The sequence below is a fragment of the Erythrolamprus reginae genome, chromosome 9 (assembly GCF_031021105.1).
Source record: "Erythrolamprus reginae isolate rEryReg1 chromosome 9, rEryReg1.hap1, whole genome shotgun sequence".
NCBI classification, from domain to species: domain Eukaryota; kingdom Metazoa; phylum Chordata; class Lepidosauria; order Squamata; family Dipsadidae; genus Erythrolamprus; species Erythrolamprus reginae.
Window position 1 is genome coordinate 18,787,151 of NC_091958.1, and position 19,446 is coordinate 18,806,596.

The window sequence follows — 19,446 nt, forward strand, 5'->3', positions numbered from 1 at the left end:
TGTTTTTCTTCTGGTTGAAGTTAGTGGTACATGTAGTCTGATAAGTCTTTTAACTTGTAGTAAGAATGTGTTATAGAAATCATCAATAGTGTTGCAGTTAGAAAATATAGTTTGCCAGTCAATAATTGAGAGATTGGCATCTATGAGCCCGTAGTTGGCTTTCCTAAAATTGTACTTAGGTGACACATTATACAGGCGAAAGTTATCCTGGTGTAGATTGAGATTGAAGTTAATCATACTATGATCACTGTTGGAAAAAGGTTATTTTACATGCAGACCATAGATTGCGCTTTTGCTATTACAGAATATGAGGTCAAGACAGCTGTCAAGTCTAGTATTGTTTAATACTAATTGGTCAAGTCCCAGGCTGATGACGGCATTGTATAAGGTAATGTGGATTGGTTCTGTGCTGCATTCATTTAAGGTCCAGTTAATACCAAATTAACTTTGGAAGAAAAATATCGTCAAGCTTTCAAAATTTTATTTCTGTTACTATAACCTATATCAATAAGTTCAAATTCTAGAATTTCTTGTAGAGCCTGTTTCCTGACATGGCCTACTAGGAAGAGCCAATTCCAATCTTAAAAGTCTGAATGTTTTTTTTTTCCTTGCAAAAAATTAGGACACAGTGGCACAATGATCATTTGTGCTTATTTATCAAAACTTGAATTTTAAATTAGTTTACTATTGCCCATCAGAGTATACAAAAGGCCCATTGTTTGACAGAATAATACTTTTTAAAAAGGTAGAACCAGACCAAATAAGAGGACCGAACTGTTATGTCAGCGTTTCATTTCATGATGCACGAACCTAATGGCATTGCACTGAGAGATGCAGACAAAATGCTAAGCCTGATAAAACTCTAAAGTTGTTTAGAAAGGCATGCTATCTTCACACTTATGAAGCATGGTTGGAGGAAAAAATCAGGAGCAAGGGCTAGGTAATAAACCATGCTCATTATGGAACTTCACACTAGAACATTGCATCAAAAAAGGATGCTAGAGGAAAGCTCATCCTTCATTTATCAGGTTGCAGAATACTGAATTTTGCCTTTATTTCCCCTGCTCATTACATTTTCTTAAAGGGGAAAAAACATTAAAAATGAGGATCACTGCTCTGTAATGACTGCTGCATATGCTAACTGTCTTCTTTTATGAACTTAGGATCCAGGTAGAATCTGTATTCTGCTCACAACAGTGATATCAGGAGAGTGACCAATTTTTACACACCTACCTGAGTAAGGTTCTCATTATTACTCTGCCATTTTTCTAATTATTTCCCATATCTTATATTTCCAGCAGGCTTTTTTTGCTTCAAAAAGGAAAAAAAAAAAGATTTACTGTAGTATCCTTATTACCTGTGAATAGCTATCTGGATTATTAGGAGTTGGAGAGAGAAGGGGGGAAAACTTATTTTGCATGACCGGAGCAAGTTGAAACTTCTTAATAATATCCAGTTGTAAGCCTGAAAGTTTTACTATTTCTAAAAATAAGAATAGGCTTCCTGTTCGCTGCCAGGCTTTATGGCCCACAAATTTCTTTCATGTTGCATTTCAAGTAGCACCTTCTGCTAATTAACTAACTTACATTGAGAACTGCCAGCAAATTGACACAAGTTCTGCCATCAAAGAAAAAAATGCTGCCCAGGAAAGGGACAACCTTGCCAACTAGCTATGCCAACTCCCTTGGCACCACACACAACCCAGTGATCAGAGATAACAAAGCTCCCAACTCTACAAGGGCAAGGAAGCAGATATTGTCTAAGCCTTATACCAAGTCTGCCATCCTAGAAAAAGGAAAGGAAAAGTTGGAGGTTCCTGAAAAGTCTTTGAAATTGAAAAAAAAAATGGCTTTCTTGTCTAAATTCAGCACAATTCTGTTGGCAAAAGAAGACTTGTTTGAAGGCTGCTCTGTCAATCTTCATCCTCTACAATTTTTGGTACAGAGGAAATATTCCAGAAATTATTATCATGAAAACTTTAAACCAGATGAAAGCAGATGGAATTAGTATCTTTTAAACTATCTGCCGCCTTGTTTTCGTTCTAGTCTGCCAGAAAATGAAGCAACTGAAGAAGTTTTGATGCTTCCTCATTATAGCTTGTAGAATACCCCCCTACTCACAAATCAAATTTTGAAGTGGCTTGATTTTAATCACTTTGGTCTTAAATATTTGATTCAAATTGAATTGAGACTGATTGGCACACATTGCATTTCCGGCATAATTCTCAAGGGAGTAAACTTCTTGTAAATCTGTCAAACTAGTAAACACTTAAAAAAACACCTACAAAATATGGTAGGGGGAAGTGGAAAAGCTGGTGGGCAAAGCATATAAGGGAAGAAAATGGTTTTTCCCAGTTCCGAATATGCCTCCACCCCATACGGATCCCCCTTAAAAGATTAATAGGGAGCTTCAGATGGGGAAAAATAACCGGCTTTATATATTTGTAACCTGAACTTTCTGTTTTTAATAAACAACAGAATTTGCGTGGACGAATGGAAAAGTTATAGGCCATATCCACATTTTATTCCTCTCCATCACAATAATAATGGGATTTCCCCCATCCAAGACAATGGTAAATTATTCAAGATATAATCATTAATACTTAATACGAACGGTATGGTAATAGCCACTAGCTTTTGAGGCCTTCAGAAAGAGGATTTTCCCTTTAACAGGTTGTGCTATTGACTTTTTTTTCACCCTAAAGAAATAAGTAGGGAATATTGCTGTCGCACAAATCCCAGCGACCGATTAGGTCCCACAGAGTTGGCCTTCTCCAGGTCCCGTCGACTAAACAATGTCGTTTGGCGGGTCCCAGGGGAAGAGCCTTCTCTGTGGCGGCACTGACTCTCTGGAACCAGCCCCCCCTCGGAGATTAGAACTGCCCCCACCCTCCTTGCCTTCCGTAAACTCCTTAAAACCCACCTTTGCCGCCAGGCATATGGTATGTTTGTATGTATGTCTGCTTAATAATGGGGTTTTAAAATGTTTTTAAATTATTAGATTTGTTATGAATTGTTTATTGCTGTTGTGAGCCGCCCCGAGTCTACGGAGAGGGGCGGCATACAAATCTAATAAATATATAAATTGCTAACATGTTGTAAGCCACCCTGAGTCTAAGGGGAAGGGCAGCATAAAAATCAAATAGATAGATAGATAGATAGATAGATAGATGGATGGATGGATGGATGGATGGATGGATGGATGGATGGATGGATGGATGGACGGACAGATAGATAAAGAAAGAAAGAAAGAAAGAAAGAAAGAAAGAAAGAAAGAAAGAAAGAAAGGAATATCTAAAGAGGATTCCTACCTAGAAATGAATAATTGCCCCTGGAATGAATAATGTTGCTAAAGAAGCTTCGTGAATGATTGTGTTCAGGAGTCAGCTTACAAAGTAATTTGCACAACAGGCAGTTGTATTAATTTTTAACAGGGAGTTTCACTAAATGCCCTTAGGATTTATTAAAACATTTGTTTCACTCCCATGTTGGTTTTTAAACGTATAGCATTTTTGAGACTACTTCTTTATTTATTTTTTTAATCTGTTATTGAAACTGAAATTTATAAACCACTTTCCCACTTCAGCCAACTAACATAAGAAGATTGGGACAAGGTAAGAGAGAAAACATGGGATATTTCACGATTATTTTTTATTGCATTTTGTGACAATATAGGTAGAAACAAAATATATAGAGAAACATGAAGTATTGGAATACTATATTGGCGTAAGGCAGTGTTTCCCAACCTTGGCAACTTGAAGCTCTTTGGACTTCAACTCCCAGAATTCCCTAGCCAGCATTCACTGGTTGGGGAATTCTGGGAGTTGAAGTCCAAATAGCTTCAAGTTGCCAAGGTTGGGAAACACTGGCGTAAGGTGTGTAAAACCAGAGTTTAGTATAAAAATATGAGCATGCAGCCCCTCCAGATCTTCTGGTTCTTATTTTATATTGATTTCTTCTGCCTTGAAGTCCTTCTCTAGCGACACACAATTATAATCCTATTTTCTGTTGAGGGTCACACTATCTCACACAGATAATTTTGGGTTCATTTTTCAGCAATCATATCAAACTGAGTGGGGAGAAGCAAGCTATCCACACCTATATATTCTTCTATATATGGATGCAGAATATTAAACTTATCTCATTCTGCATTGCTCACATTTCTGACAGGTTCTTAGAACTGGTGAGGCTGGCGGTAAGAGGCTCCGCCCATCTGCCCAGGATGCTTCTGAGCATGTGCAGAAGCATTGCACACAAATACATGTGTGAACCAGTGGCAAAATATTTTACAACCCATCGCAGCATTCTGCTGATTTGAAAACCTTGTATGAATCATACAAGATGTTCTTCAGTAGAAGTGAGATTTGATAGAGTCAATTTTCTCAACATTTTGTCCCAATTTGAATCCCTGGTTTCAGAGAATGCAGAAGATAGGACTGAAGTCTGCATTTTATCCCTGATCTAAGACTCTCGCTGCCTGAGACAATGGATATAGAACATCTGGGCTGAGGAACAGTAGTGTCCAATCCTGGGAATATCTTTGTTTATTTTTTAATTTGGGATTTTCAAATCTGCAGAAACGGATGAGGTGTCTCCCAGGAGCCACTGCCCGCAGGGACAGGAGGTGGATTACAAACATTATCAAGGCTGTGAGTAAAGGTAATAACGTTGATGTGGTGGTGCATCTTGGCACAAATGATTTGTCCCAGAGAAATGTTAATGTAGTAAAAAGAGATTTTAAATTTCTAAGTGTGGAGCTGGGTAAAATAACTGATTCAGTGACTTTCTCAGAGGTGTTACTGGTTTGTGGCCAGGAGGATAAAACAACTTGTATCAGAGAGTTTAATGTGTGGTTAAGGCAGTGGTGTAAAGCTGAAGGTTTTGGCTATGTAAGTCATAATGTCAGTAGGTGGTCTAATAGGGAGTTGTTTAAGAGGGATGGTTTGCATCCATCATACAGAGGTACCCAGGTGCTCGGTGAGGAATTCAGAACTTTTTTGGACAGGCATTTAAACTAGGTAAAGGGGACAGAGATGTACCAGATGTGGATGATTTCTGTCCCCGACCAATGAGGATAAATCAGTTTCTAGAAGCTTATGAAAAGGGAGCTGTAAATAAAATAGATGTAGTTGTTGATGATAAGGGTCAAACTAACAAGGAAAATAATGTTCTTCGGGTAATGTGCACGAATGCTCGAAGCTTGAGCAACAAGCTCTGTGAGTTAATGGCCATAATATCTAGAGATAATTTGGATCTGGTTGCCATAACTGAGACATGGTTTAAGGATTCTAATGAATAGGAAATATCCATACCAGGATATACACTGTATAGGAAGGATAGAATAGAGAGAAGGGGAGGTGGAGTAGCCGTTTATGTTAAAGAAAGTCTAAAAACAATACTAATTCAAAATACATGTAAAGATCTGGAGACCCTCTGGATTTGCATGCAAAATAAAGACGGTTCTGTCATTAGAATTGGGGTGATCTATAAGCCTCCAGGGCAATCTGAGGAACATGACAACAAGATGGTGGACGAAATTACCCAAATGGCAGTAAAGGGAGACATTGTGGTTATGGGTGATTTCAACATGCCTGATGTTGACTGGAATATCCCCAGTGCCCTTACATGCAAAAGTAAGAATATAGTAGAGGCCTTTACAGGAGCAGCTCTGGCACAGCTAGTTAAGACACCAACTAGAGGGGAGAATATTCTAGATTTAGTTTTTACAAATGGGAATTGGGTTTCAGAGGTCAAGGTGGGAGAAAATTTAGGTTGCAGTGACCATCTATGTTTGTGGTTTGATGTAAAAACTGATTGTGAGCAACCCTACACTGCAACCAAAGTATTAGATTTCAGAAAAAACAAATTTTAATGCAATGGGGGAATATTTAAATAATGAATTAAAATGGAGGGATAAAATGGCAGGAGCGAGCACCCAGTGGACTGTATTAAAAAAGGCCATCTTAAAAGCCACAAGACTTTATGTAAAGCAAATAACTAAAGGTAAAAGGAAGACGAAACCGCTATGGTTTAGCAATGATGTAAGGGCTATAGTCAATGAAAAAAAGGCTGCCTATAGGAGGTATAAAGAGTCTGGAAGTATAGCTGATAGAGAGGTGTATAAAATGAGACAGAAGGAGGCGAAACAGATAATATATGCTGCTAAAGCCTCAAAAGAGGAAGAAATTGCAAAATCTGTAAAGAAGGGGGATAAAACCTTCTTCAGATATATTAGTGATAGGAAGAAGAAAAACTGCAGCATCACAAAGCTTAGTACAGTACCGGGAATAATACATGCATTGATGGGAATAAGGAGATCGCTGACCATTTCAATAGCTACTTCTGTTCAGTTTTCTCAAAAGACACCTTACAAAATAATACTATAGGGGGATATAGCATTGCTTCCAGCTGTACGGATTCAGCTCCAGTGATCTTAGAAGCCGATGTCTTAGAAGAACTTGAACGATTAAAGATAAATAAGGCAATGGGTCCAGATGGCATCCACCCCAGAGTTCTTAAAGAACTCAGATCTGTCATTGCTACCCCCCTGACTGATTTGTTTAACCAATCCCTGTTAACAGGAGATGTTCCTGAGGATTGGAGAATGGCCAGTGTTGTGCCTATCCACAAGAAGGGCAGTAGAGAAGAAGCTAGTAACTACAGGCCAGTTAGCTTGACATCAGTTGTAGTTAAAATGATGGAGACCCTACTCAAAAAGAGGATAAATCAGCACCTAAAAAACAATAACTTATTGGACCCAAATCAGCATGGCTTTACTGAAGGCAAATCATGTCAGACTAATCTCATTGATTTATTTGACTATGTCACAAAGGTGTTGGATCAAGGTGGTGCCGTGGATATTGCCTATCTGGACTTCAGCAAAGCCTTTGATACGGTTCCACATAAAGAGCTGATGGATAAATTAGTGAAGATTGGACTTAATCCCTGGATAGTTCAGTGGATTTCAAGCTGGCTGAAGCATAGACATCAGAGAGTTATTGTTAATGGCGAGTATTCTGAGCAGAGAGAGGTTACAAGCGGTGTGCCACAAGGGTCTGTTCTGGGTCCTATTCTTTTTAATATGTTTGTCAGTGACATAGGGGAAGGTCTGGTAGGAAAGGTTTGCCTATTTGCCGATGACTCTAAAGTGTGCAATAGGGTTGATATTCCTGGAGGGGTCTGTAATATGGTAAATGATTTAGCTTTACTAGATAAATGGTCAAAGCAATGGAAACTGCAGTTTAATGTTTCCAAATGTAAAATAATGCACTTGGGGAAAAGGAATCCTCAATCTGAGTATTGCATTGGCAGTTCTGTGTTAGCAAAAACTTCAGAAGAGAAGGATTTAGGGGTAGTGATTTTTGACAGTCTCAAAATGGGTGAGCAGTGTGGTCAGGAAGTAGGAAAGGCAAGTAGGATGCTTGGCTGCATAGCTAGAGGTATAACAAGCAGGAAGAGGGAGATTGTGATCCCCTTATACATAGCGCTGGTGAGACCACATTTGGAGTACTGTGTTCAGTTCTGGAGACCTCACCTACAAAAAGATATTGACAAAATTGAACGGGTCCAAAGACGGGCTACAAGAATGGTGGAAGGTCTTAAGTATAAAACGTATCAGGCAAGACTTAATGAACTCAATCTGTATAGTTTGGAAGACAGAAGGAAAAGGGGGGACATGATCGAAACATTTAAATATGTTAAAGGGTTAAATAGGGTCCAGGAGGGAAGTGTTTTTAATAGGAAAGTGAACACAAGAACAAGGGGACACAATCTGAAGTTAGTTGGGGGAAAGATCAAAGGCAACATGAGAAAATATTATTTTACTGAAAGAGTAGTAGATCCTTGGAACAAACTTCCAGCAGACGTGATTGGTAAATCCACAGTAACTGAATTTAAACATGCCTGGGATAAACATATATCCATTGTAAGATAAAATACAGGAAATAGTATAAGGGCAGACTAGATGGACCATGAGGTCTTTTTCTGCCGTCAGTCTTCTATGTTTCTATGCATGTCATAGCAATTGCCTTTAGATTCCACAGTGCTTTACATTCCTCTCTAAGTGGTTTATAGAGAGTAAGCATTTTGGTCCCAACAATCTGGGTCCTCATTTTATCGACCTTGGAAGAATGGAACACTCAAGGCTCAAAAAATTACTCGAAAATTTATTGCCTGCAACCGGAGCTAGCACCGTCTCATCTTGAGCGTACTAAGATTTGATTTGCTAAACTGCTGGCAGTCAGTGATCAGCAGAAATAGCTTGCAGTACTGCATTCTAACCACTGCATCAGTGAGGCTCATTTTAGGTTCTTTTCAGAGAACAGGTACCATGTCTGTTGTGGTTAGCTCTGGCCCAGCTCCTGCCCCAAGGACTGTGGATGTGGGGGAGACATCCACGTGCTACAGGCCTGTTTTGCCCCCGGTGGAATCTGCTGATGAAGGCTCCTCTGACCAAGAAGACATGAGTGACAGGGAGGAGGAGAGTGTGGCAGACAGCTCAGAAGGAGATCAATTATCTAGCTCCTCCTTGGATTCAGAACAAGAGTTAATGATACAGCCACGCATGCGGAGAGCGATGCATAGGCAACAATAACTGAGAGATTATTATCAAAGAAAAGGAGGCCACCTGTGGTTGGGTGGAGCTGTGGTGATTATTGAGACTGCTATAAATAGCAGCCTGTGGGTTTGGCCATTGTGGAAGATTATCTGATTGTTGTGTTTCGTGACTGCTTTACTGACTTTGACCTTTTGTGTGCTGCTTTTTCCCCGCTTTGAAACTAAACCAGAGCAAAGTGTGTTTCACTTTGTGAAAGAAGAAGGACTGTGAATTGCCTCGCAGCTGCAAGCTAAGTATCACAGAACTGAAAAGGGACTTGTACAAATTACCAGTTTGTTTGGAGAGGAGTGCTCTTTGCTATACCAAAAGAGGGCTTCAGTTAAGTGAATTTTCCTTATAAAGAACATTGTTTTGAATTTTCAAACGTGTGTGTGTCTGAAATTTGTACCTGTGAATTTTTGGGAGGAGTCTACAAGAGAGCCCGACAGAACAGTGTCTAAATAAGAACAATTTCTTGTTTAAAAAGATAGCCAGTCGGATGACACTACCGAGTTAGATGGATCAACAGTATATGTGGTGTCTTTGTGACTGTACCGTAATGGCAAGTGGAGAATTATATGCTTAATGACCCACAAACACGGAGACAGAAAGCTATCTCAGCTTTCTGTTCCATCAGATTTGCTGAAATGACACACAAGATGAGCAAAGCTAACTGCCATTTGGAGAAGAGAGGGACAAATCCTTGGGTTTGCTTAGTCAGATATCTTGCTATTTCAAAGAAGCAATTCCGATATTCATTAGGAATCAGTGGAACAGTGAAATGACAGCTCAAAAGAGATCTGGGGAATGGGGCCGATTTAAATCCAGATATTCCTTGATGCTGCATATGTGTGTGTGTGTTTGTGTGTAAAAGCTGCAAATAATCGGTTATTCTGCCCTGCCTTGATGAGTCCTGCCGGCAATCCTCTAAGTCAGGTACTCAAGGCTCAAAAAATTACTCGAAAATTGATTGCCTGCAACCGAAGCTGGCACAGTCTCATCAACATTCAAAAGCATTCTCCCCGTAGATAGCAGAATGGAAACAAAACCCACAAGAATGCCAAGGAAACAAAGGGCAATGGGCAGGAGAGAATACATCTCTGTACCCACCCTACTGGTGCATTTATTTTCCTCTTAATCTTCCTGCCTCCTTCTTTCTTTCTTTCTTTCTTTCTTTCTTTCTTTCTTTCTTTCTTTCTTTCTTTCTTTCTTTATTTATTTATTTATTTATTTATTTATTTATTACTTAGATTTGTATGCCGCCCCTCTCCGAAGACTCGGGCGGCTTGGTCACATCGCTACTTTTAAAATAGCAAATGGATGAAAAAGAATGTATGGAGGGGTATTTACACTGGTTTTTTTGCAAGGAGGGGAAGTCTATGGATACTTTCTTCTTAGATTCCTGAATCCTGTGCTCATCACTGTCTAGTCTTTCCCCCCTTTAATGTCCCAGTCCTTAGAGCTGTAAATTTAACTCCCCATCACGATCATCATCTATTTTCAGAATGTGATAGCAGCTGTCATAGAAACGGGAAAATAATTCCCAAAGATGTTAAGCACAGAATTCAACACCCTGCATACTTTTATCTCACCCAATTATGTGGGAGATAAAATCTCCATGCGATTGCGTTGACGGTGTTGAAATGGAACCTATGGCGCCAAGAGCTGGTCCATCCTCAGCCACAGATGACCAGTCGTTCATTTTTTTAGCCCAACCGACCTCACAAAGTTGTTGTTGGGTAGAAAAATACCAAGAAGCAAGCCTTAAAATTTAATTTTGTAGAATGCTTTGTCTAAGAGAAAAGTGCCAAATTAATGCAGAAATACCATCCAAGACAGCAAGTGCATCTGATGTGGAAAAAAGTATGTCCCTGATTTGAAGAAAAAAACCCCAACAACTCCAGCAATAGTTCCTCCAAGTAAAACTCAAGCCCTGATGGATTTTTTGAAAATATGTATAACTTTCTTGGGAACAATATGGACCTAATTTACAACTGTCTTAATGGTTTGTATCCCTAGTCTACAGTCCTAAGGGTAGAATCAGGAAACAATGAGAAAAAAGCACTCCACAATTCCTACTTTATTTCCATCCTTTTTCTCAAAGAGAAACTCAGTTTAAATTAACACAAGCATAACTATTGAGAAAAGGAAGTAGTAGCAAATCAACATGTGTGAAGAAATGATTAGGGAGTACCTGGCTACCATAAATGATCTGGTTCTACCACAGTTACAATTAAGGGTCTTGAAAAAAATCATGAATGCCGTTTTGAAGCTCCTTTCTGTGAACTTGAAGAAACCCTAGATAATGGTTCTAGACTTAGGGGATCAGAAGAGGGGAAATGTCCATATCTTCAAAAATGAGAAGGCGGATAGTGAATAACCAAGTTGAAATTAAGTCAACCCTGGTATGTATTATTAAATAGTTTAATAAGTTCTTGGCAGGAGTCATAGTTTTTATTTTAAAAATAAATGCCAAATCAATCTTATATTTTTAAAATAAATTAATCAGTTTAGTTGGCTAGGTAATACAGTGAAGATAATATACAGTGGTACCACTACTTACGAACTTAATTCATTCTGTGGCCAGGTTCATAAGTAGAAAAGTTTGTAAGAAGAAGCAATTTTTTCCCATAGGAATCAATATAAAATCAAATAATGTGTGTGATTGGGAAAACCACAAGGAGGGTGGAGGCCCTGTTTCCTCCCAGGAGATTCCTAGAGAGGCCCCACAGAGGCTTCTCCCCACCTTTTCCGACCCTGTTTCCTCCCAGGAGATTCCTAGAGAGGCCCCACATGGATGGATGGCTAGATAGATAGATAGATAGATAGATAGATAGATAGATAGATAGATAGATAGATAGATAGATAGATAGATAGATAGAAAGAATGGGCAATTGCCAACAAAATGAATGCAGACAAATTCCAAGACCTGTATTTGGGAGGAAAAAAGCAAAGATGTGATGCTCATACTGAGCAGTAATGCCTGCAGAAAAGAAAAAAGAAAATTGGATGTGTTTAGTAGAACATATCATGAGTCAATAATTCAACTAAAAAAAAATCAAACAAAATACTATTGTGCAAAAACAGAAGCTTTGAGTCAAGATAAAGAGTAGTCACTGTCCTTACTACTTTCTGCATTGATCAGAGTTTGCCTAGAATGTTGTGTCCATTTGTAATCACCACATTTACAAAGGACATGCCAAACTGGTGTATGGAAAAGAACATCAAAATAAGAAGGCGATTGGAAGGAATTTATAAGGAATCATTAGAAGTTTGGATATGCTTACCCTGGAATAAGAAGACAAGAGGGAGGAGGGAGAGGGAGGAGGGAAGAGGGATGAGAAGGAAGAGGGAAAGGAGGAGAAGGAAGACTGAGATGTAGAAGACTGGATAGAATTGTTCATTATTTTCACTGTATCAAAAGAAACAGTGGATTTGAAATTGTAAGATAATCCATTTTGATTAAATTAATAACCACACAATTTAAGGAAAAGCAACCTTAAAGGTAAGAGCAGTTCAGCAATGGAACAGGAGTGATTGGAGGGGGTGGACTTGTCTTTTCAGGATTCATGGAGGCCAAGTGTATTGGTGGTTATTGAAACGGATGTCCATGTGCTGCCTCTATGTTGGTTGAGACAGGTAGGATTCCCTTGGGTCCCATTTGTTGGGGGGATCAAGGGAAAGGGAGGGTTTTGCCTTCTCTTTCTGGTCAAGATCCCCATGGACAATTGTGTGACACAGAATGCTGGACTCAATGGGCTTTCGCCCGATTCAGCGTGGCTCTTCTTATGTTCTTATGTTCAGGACATGCTTAAACATGGCCATCTGTCAAGGAGCTGCCTTGTGCACCGAGTTCCCTATGAACGTTTACATTCTACAGGTCTATGAAAATGGGATGTTCAATCAGTAAGTTGAGTTTGCCTTCTGTAACTGCCATCTTGCAACTTCAATATATTGCAGCATATTAGGAATCACTACAACTTGGGGGTATCTGTCTATCCCAGAGGTCCCCAAACTTGGCAACTTTAAGACTTGTAGGTTTCAACTCCCAGATTTCTATGCTATGCTGGCTGGAGAATTCTGGGAGTTGAAGTCCACAAGTCTTAAAGTGGCCAAGCTTGAAGACCTCCTGCCTATCCAGTAAGCTCTAAAAGAGAAGGGCCAATTGTGATTCGATTCCAAAAGAAGAACCTTCAAAACAGGGGTGGATTCCTATTACCAGCACACAGCTTTGGCACGTCCCAGTGTGGTTTTGTTTCTGCGCATGCACAGGAAGCAAAATCTCACGAGGGGACACATACACACACACACACACACACGTGTGAGATTTCAGAGATTTTTTTTGCTTCCACATGTGTACAGAAGCAAAATACTGCCAAAATCTCACATGCCTGTTTTTCTGCCTTTAAGCCTCCCCTGTCACATGATCACCAAGCCACTCCCACCTGGTCACATGGCCAGCAAGCCACACCCATAAAATAAAAAAAGATTTTTCTTCCTTTTTTTTTAAAGAAAGACTTTATTTAAACAATTAAAATAAACAAAATTAACAAACATGGTTAACATTGGTTGAAGTTCTTAGGCTTAGGTTGTAAACAGTTTACTGTTCTTTTTTCTATATGCATTCTAAATCAATTAAGTATATTTAATATAATTTGTTCTTATTTAATTGCCCAGTTATCTTATCATTTAAGCCTAGACTAAATTTACGCCTGATAAAGAAAAAAGAAAGAAAAAAAAGGGGAAGATTAAAAAAAAGTAAAGAGAGAGAAAGAAATCCTATTGGTCACCTATTTTCCTTGACTAAAGTATTTAAGTGAACTGTTTCTAAGTCTATTTATATGCATGCACAGAAGCAAAAACACGCTGGGGTCGCATGCCTGCACACAAGATAACCGAATCTGCGCGCACAGAGCAGCGATCGCTACCGGTGCCCCATCCTTTACTGTACCGCTATTGCTTCAGAGGCTGTAAAAGTGGATCTTCTTCGCTGTCACCTTATTCCCTTGGAATAGAATTTTGTTGGAACAACTCTAACCTTCTTTACGGCAGATTTAAAGCCACAAAGAGCTGGTTCCTGGCTGCTACTGTACGTAAACTGATTAGGATGTGCTGCTTAATACAATATGACCAATGAAGCTATCCTGTTATTATAGATACTTGGTGCGTATTATTTTAATCCTTCTTTAGTGATATGGAGCACCTGCTTAGAGTTGGTTGCAGTTGAAATGGCAAATGCGCCTGAACAATAATGAAAGAAATAAATACACACCGGGTGCACAGAGGCTGAAATGTGGGGAATGACATTGTTCAGAGCTAACCTAGCTTGCTAGCTCCCTGTCCATGCATTCCAGTGGGCTACTTCCTGCCGGAGAAGTGAGTGTTTTATAAATACTCTTTGGCACCAGCGCTAATAACCTTTCTTCTCAATATCTGACTCAGTAATTCAAACTTGCATTTCTCATCTATTTTACCTCCTCCCCAGTCCAAGTGTCTCACTGGTTTGGCTTTTGGACTTTTCTTCATTATAAGAGGATGCAAATTGCTTGGTGTTTATTAATCTTGGCAAGAGGAGGCAGAGCTGCCATGTGAGTTTTTCTCTTTAGCTTTTCATGCAAAACTGTACAACAGCCTTCCTTTTGCCCAATCCCGTTGTTAGCAGCTCATTAAATCCAGGAGGATGAAAAGAATATTGTTATTCATTTGCAGCAGAATAATAAACAAAGGAAACGCTTAGAGAACGAAACAAAGAAGTTAAATTCAAAAGGAGGCCACGGAAGGGAGCGATTAAGGAAGGAGCTGGAGAGCATAACTGAAATCCAGATGCTAGGTGGGATGGAGACATGGCTTTATTAAAAGGGTGGAAGTGGGGGCAGAGGAGAAATAGTAATTCCCCGAGGCCAGTTCAGGATTGACTTTTCTCAATTTCGCAAGGTGCTGAATGCTGTTTGCCTCAGCCACAAGGAAAGATTATCCTGTTGGGAGCTGCGGCCAGGAGATAACACACAAGCATTTTACAGAGAAGCATTTTAAGTGCTGGAATGCAGTGAAAAATAGTCCAGTGCCATGACCTTCCTCCGTTCCCTCATTTTACTGAGCAAGACTGATAGCAAAGGGGCTTCACTCTGAAACCTCCCTCTGGTTTTGGAGCTATGAATTATCTGCCCTGCTTTCCAAAGTAAAGGCAAGGAGAGAAATTAGCAATAGCATTTATGCTTATATGCCGCCCATACAGTGAAGGGCTGCAAAAACTTTTACTACCACACTGTGGGCATGGCTTATTTTCTGGGTGTGGTTTGCCGGCCATGTGACCAGGTGGGAGTGGCTTCATTATCATGTGACTGGGGTGTGGCTTAAAAGTCATGTGACTGGCTTAAAGGTGGCCAACTTGACGTCACTTATGTCCAGGGTCTGGGTTAGGTTGTCTGGCCTCTCCTCATCTCAAAGAGATAGAATTTCCCTTACTATTACTGAACATCTGAAATATACTATTTAATTCTATGTATATATGCCATATGTGTACATACATATTACACACAGGCACACAAAAATATATACTAACTACTACATATCTAATACACTGTATATAAAGTGTATGTACACACACACACACACTCGCATGCACAGCACTTCTAAAATTATACACATTCAACCTCATTTACTGCAATTGGAAAAACATACCCAGAGCCCAGAAGGGGGAAAAAGAAAAGGATGGTAAGAGGCATGTATAATTGCACCACGGTGCCTTCCATTCCCTGTCCTAATATTTTTCTCTTACTAGTATCATGTATATAAACATTGTTATTAGTGATGGGCGAACCTAACCCGCACAATTTGGGTCCATACTGAATTTTGCAGTGTTCGGTATGCCGAACCCGAACCCGAATTTTTTTCAAAGTTCGGGGTCGTGTTCGGCGTTCAAAGCTTTGACGTCACCGGCAGGTTTGTTTGTTTGTTTGTTTTTATTTGTTTGTTTGTTTGTTTGTTTGTTTGTTTGTTTGTTTGTTTATTTGTTTATTTGTTTGTTTGTTTGTTTGTTTGTTTGTTTGTTTGTTTATTTGTTTATTTGTTTATTTGTTTATTTGTTTATTTGTTTATTTGTTTATTTGTTTATTTGTTTATTTGTTTATTTGTTTATTTGTTTATTTGTTTATTTGTTTATTTGTTTATTTGTTTATTTGTTTATTTGTTTATTTGTATGCTGCCCCTCTCCATGGAATCCAGGAAGTGATCGCCTTGGTGTCCTTAGCAACCTGCCGGTGACGTCAAAGCTCCTCCCCCGGAATCTCTTCATGGGAGGGATTCCCCGTTCGGGTTCGAGTTCGGGTTCAGCCGAATTTTGCATAAAATTCGGGCAAACTTGCCGAACCCAAACACCGTCGGGTTCGCCCATCACTAATTGTTATATCTTTGTATACCACTAATACGTACTTGAATGAATAAATAAATAAACAAACAAACAAACAAACAAATAATACATACATACATACATACATACATACATACATACATACATACATACATACATACATTACCTGGTTGGGTTGTTTGGGGAATAAAATGTTGTGGAAATCTGCATCTAGAATTCCTGTAGGAAAGTTATCATACAGCCCAGTAATGGGTTCTAAATCTTTTTACTACCAGTTCGCGCCCATATTCACACACATGATGCTTCTGCGCATGCCTCCCATCAGTGCTACCAGTTCTAAAAACCGGTCCGAACTGGGAGTAACCCACCGCTGATTCAGACAAACGAATTCCCTGTTCCACTCTAGCCAATTGGTGTACATAAAACTTGTTTAATACATATAATATTATTTTTCCTGCAAATATCAGAACTTCTTAGGCCGCACTCATGATAAAAAGAAAAAGAAAGAAAACAAAAACAAAAAAACCTCCTAATCTTAATGTTATTATGGATTATGATGTAAAAATCCATCTAACTTCTTAATTTACATAACATTTTTTCTGCACTGCTTCATCAGATCACTGTGAGGTTATATTGTTGCTAATTGACTATATGGTCACCCTATTGACGTTTTATATGTGAAAAGTATTGAGACGCCAGACCAAGTGCTAAACAACGGTTCCCTTTATTCAGCTCTTTTCTGCAAGTGACAATCAGCTGGGAACTCGCCAGCCGGCAATGAGAAACTCGGCTCTATTTATACTCTTAAGGCTCGCGCCAAAAGAGCTGTCCCGCATCTGAGCCAATCAGACGCAACCTTGTCTTTTCAATCTGCCTGGAGACAGCATTCTCCTCAGGCAACTATTTACATGGCATATTTACATACTTAACACCCCTCCCTCCTTAGTCAATTGCATACTGTCCATCAGTTGAGCCATGTGATGAAATCCTCCAATCGAGTGGGTCTGCGCGAGGCTCGCTCAGACCTGCGCAGATCAGTTGAGTCAGGGACTTCGTTGGTGGAGGTTGGCTCTCTGTCGGATCCGGAACATGGCTGGGCCCGAGTGGGGGCTCCGGCCTGCTGCGCTGTCCGGAATGGAGCTGAATCGACATCGGAGGAGGACGATGGTGGCTCGTCGGTGTCGTGGGAACGTTCCAGCCTCGGTAAGCCCAAATCTACATCCAATAATTCTGGTTGTACATAAGAGTCTGCTTTGGGGGAAGATGTTACAATGGCGGTTTGCTTATTATCAGAGTTAATCCGCCCTCTTAAGTAATCAATGTGCCGTTTCCAAGTACGGCCATCCTCTGTTTGTACCAAATATGTTTTTGGCCCCGTTTGTTGAATGATTTTCCCTTTTACCCATTGAACTCCCCCATCAAAATTCCTGGCAAATACATATTGGCCTAGATACATGCTTCTTTCTGGTAATACAGACATCTCACCTTGACCCATGGTATTGGAATAGCGAGGGTGCAACCTGTCTAAAGGAGACCTTAGTTTTCGCCCCATTAAGACTTCTGCAGGGCTTTTATGGGAGGCAGCATTAGGTGTAATATGTTGCATTAATAGGAATTGGTCTAATTTATGTTGTATTTCCCCAGGGCCTGCTCTGCGCAGTGCCTCTTTCGCCACACGAACGTAGCGTTCAGCTAACCCATTAGCCCATGGGGAGTAAGGGGAGATTAGCGCATGTCTGACCCCTAGGTTACTCAAGAACACCTCAAACTGTCGGGCAGTCAGTTGTGGCCCATTATCTGAAACAAGTACGTCAGGACACCCATGGGTTGCAAATAAATGATACAGAGCCTTAATAGTGGCACATGTGGTTATATTTTGCATTGCCACTATCTCTACCCACTTAGAAAAAGCATCCACGACAACCAGGAAATACTGGGACCCAATGGGGCCAGCAAAATCTATGTGTATTCTGGACCAAGGTCCAGTGGGCTCTTCCCATTCCACGGGGGCAGTTCGAGGGGGATTGGGCCGTGAATCCTGGCAAGGGTCACACCTGGCTACCCAATGCTCAATATCGAGATCTAGGCCCGGCCACCACAGGTATCCCCTAGCCAACCCTTTCATTCTGACAATGCCTGGGTGTCCCACATGTAACATAGTCAGTACCTTCTTCCTAAGTGTTGCTGGAATGACCACTCGATCCCCCCACAGTACACATCCTTTTAGGTAGGACAATTCTAGTCGTTTTGTCTTAAAATCTGCCAGTCCCCTCTCCTCTGGTCCCCCATGCCAACCCCTGTGTATACAATTTATGACTGTTTGAAGAATTGGATCTGATTTAGTATGCTCAGCCACTTCCCTGGCTGAAGTTAGAGGGGTTTCTTCTATTTCTAATAGTAGTACATCTTCAGAAGAAACTGGGTCTTCCCCTCTTTGTGCCAAAGGGCACCTACTTAGTCCATCAGCGTGGCTTATGGATTTCCCCCCCTTATGGATTAAGGTATACTGATAACTGGAGAGGAATAGAGCCCATCTAATTAGTCTAGGGGACATGAACGGAGGGGTAGGTTTATCTGAAGGCAACAGTCCCAAAAGGGGTTTGTGGTCAGTTATTAATTCAAACCTCCTTCCAAATAAGTAGTTATGAAATTTCTTAATGCAAGCTATTAAAGCCAGGGCCTCCTTATCCAGCTGGCTATAGTTCCGTTCAGAGGAGGTCAGCGTTCTAGAGAAAAAAGCTATAGGTGCTTCAGTATTGTCTGGCATTACGTGGGCCAATACTCCGCCCACCCCATAAGCCGAAGCATCGCAAGTAAGCCTTATGGGCAAGACCGAACTGTACTGCACCACCACGCTATTAGAAGTCAATAAGTTTTTTATTAGAGAAAATGCTTCGCGTTCAGGTCTGCCCCAGGTCCAGGGAATTCCCTTCTGAAGGAGCCGGTGGAGGGGTTCTGCGACCGTTGCCTTCTGTCTCAAAAAAATAGAATAAAAATTCAGAAGACCTAAGAAAGCTTGTAGTTCAGTCTTATTGGTTGGTTCAGGTGCTTCGGTAATTGCTTTTAATTTTTCAGTTGTGGGGTGGATACCCTGACAGTCTATTCTATACCCTAGAAATTCAATGCTTTTGGTGCCCCACACACACTTGTCTGCTTTTACTCTGAGCCCTTTAGATTGGAGGCGTTGTAGCACAGCCCTGATTCTATGGTTCAATTGGGGAATGGATTTAGCCGAAATTAGAATATCATCGAAGTAGGGTATGGTTCCTTCAAGACCCGTTAATACACGCTCCATTAGACTCTGAAATATACCGGGGGCTATGCTTACCCCGAATTGCAACCTGGTGCATCTGAAAGCACCTCTGTGTGTGACAATTGTCTGTGCCACGAGGTAGGCTCATCGACCGGAAGCTGCAGGTATGCCTGAGCAAGGTCGATCTTTGCAAAAACCTTTCCTTCTCCTAGGGAGTGCAGGAGGTGCT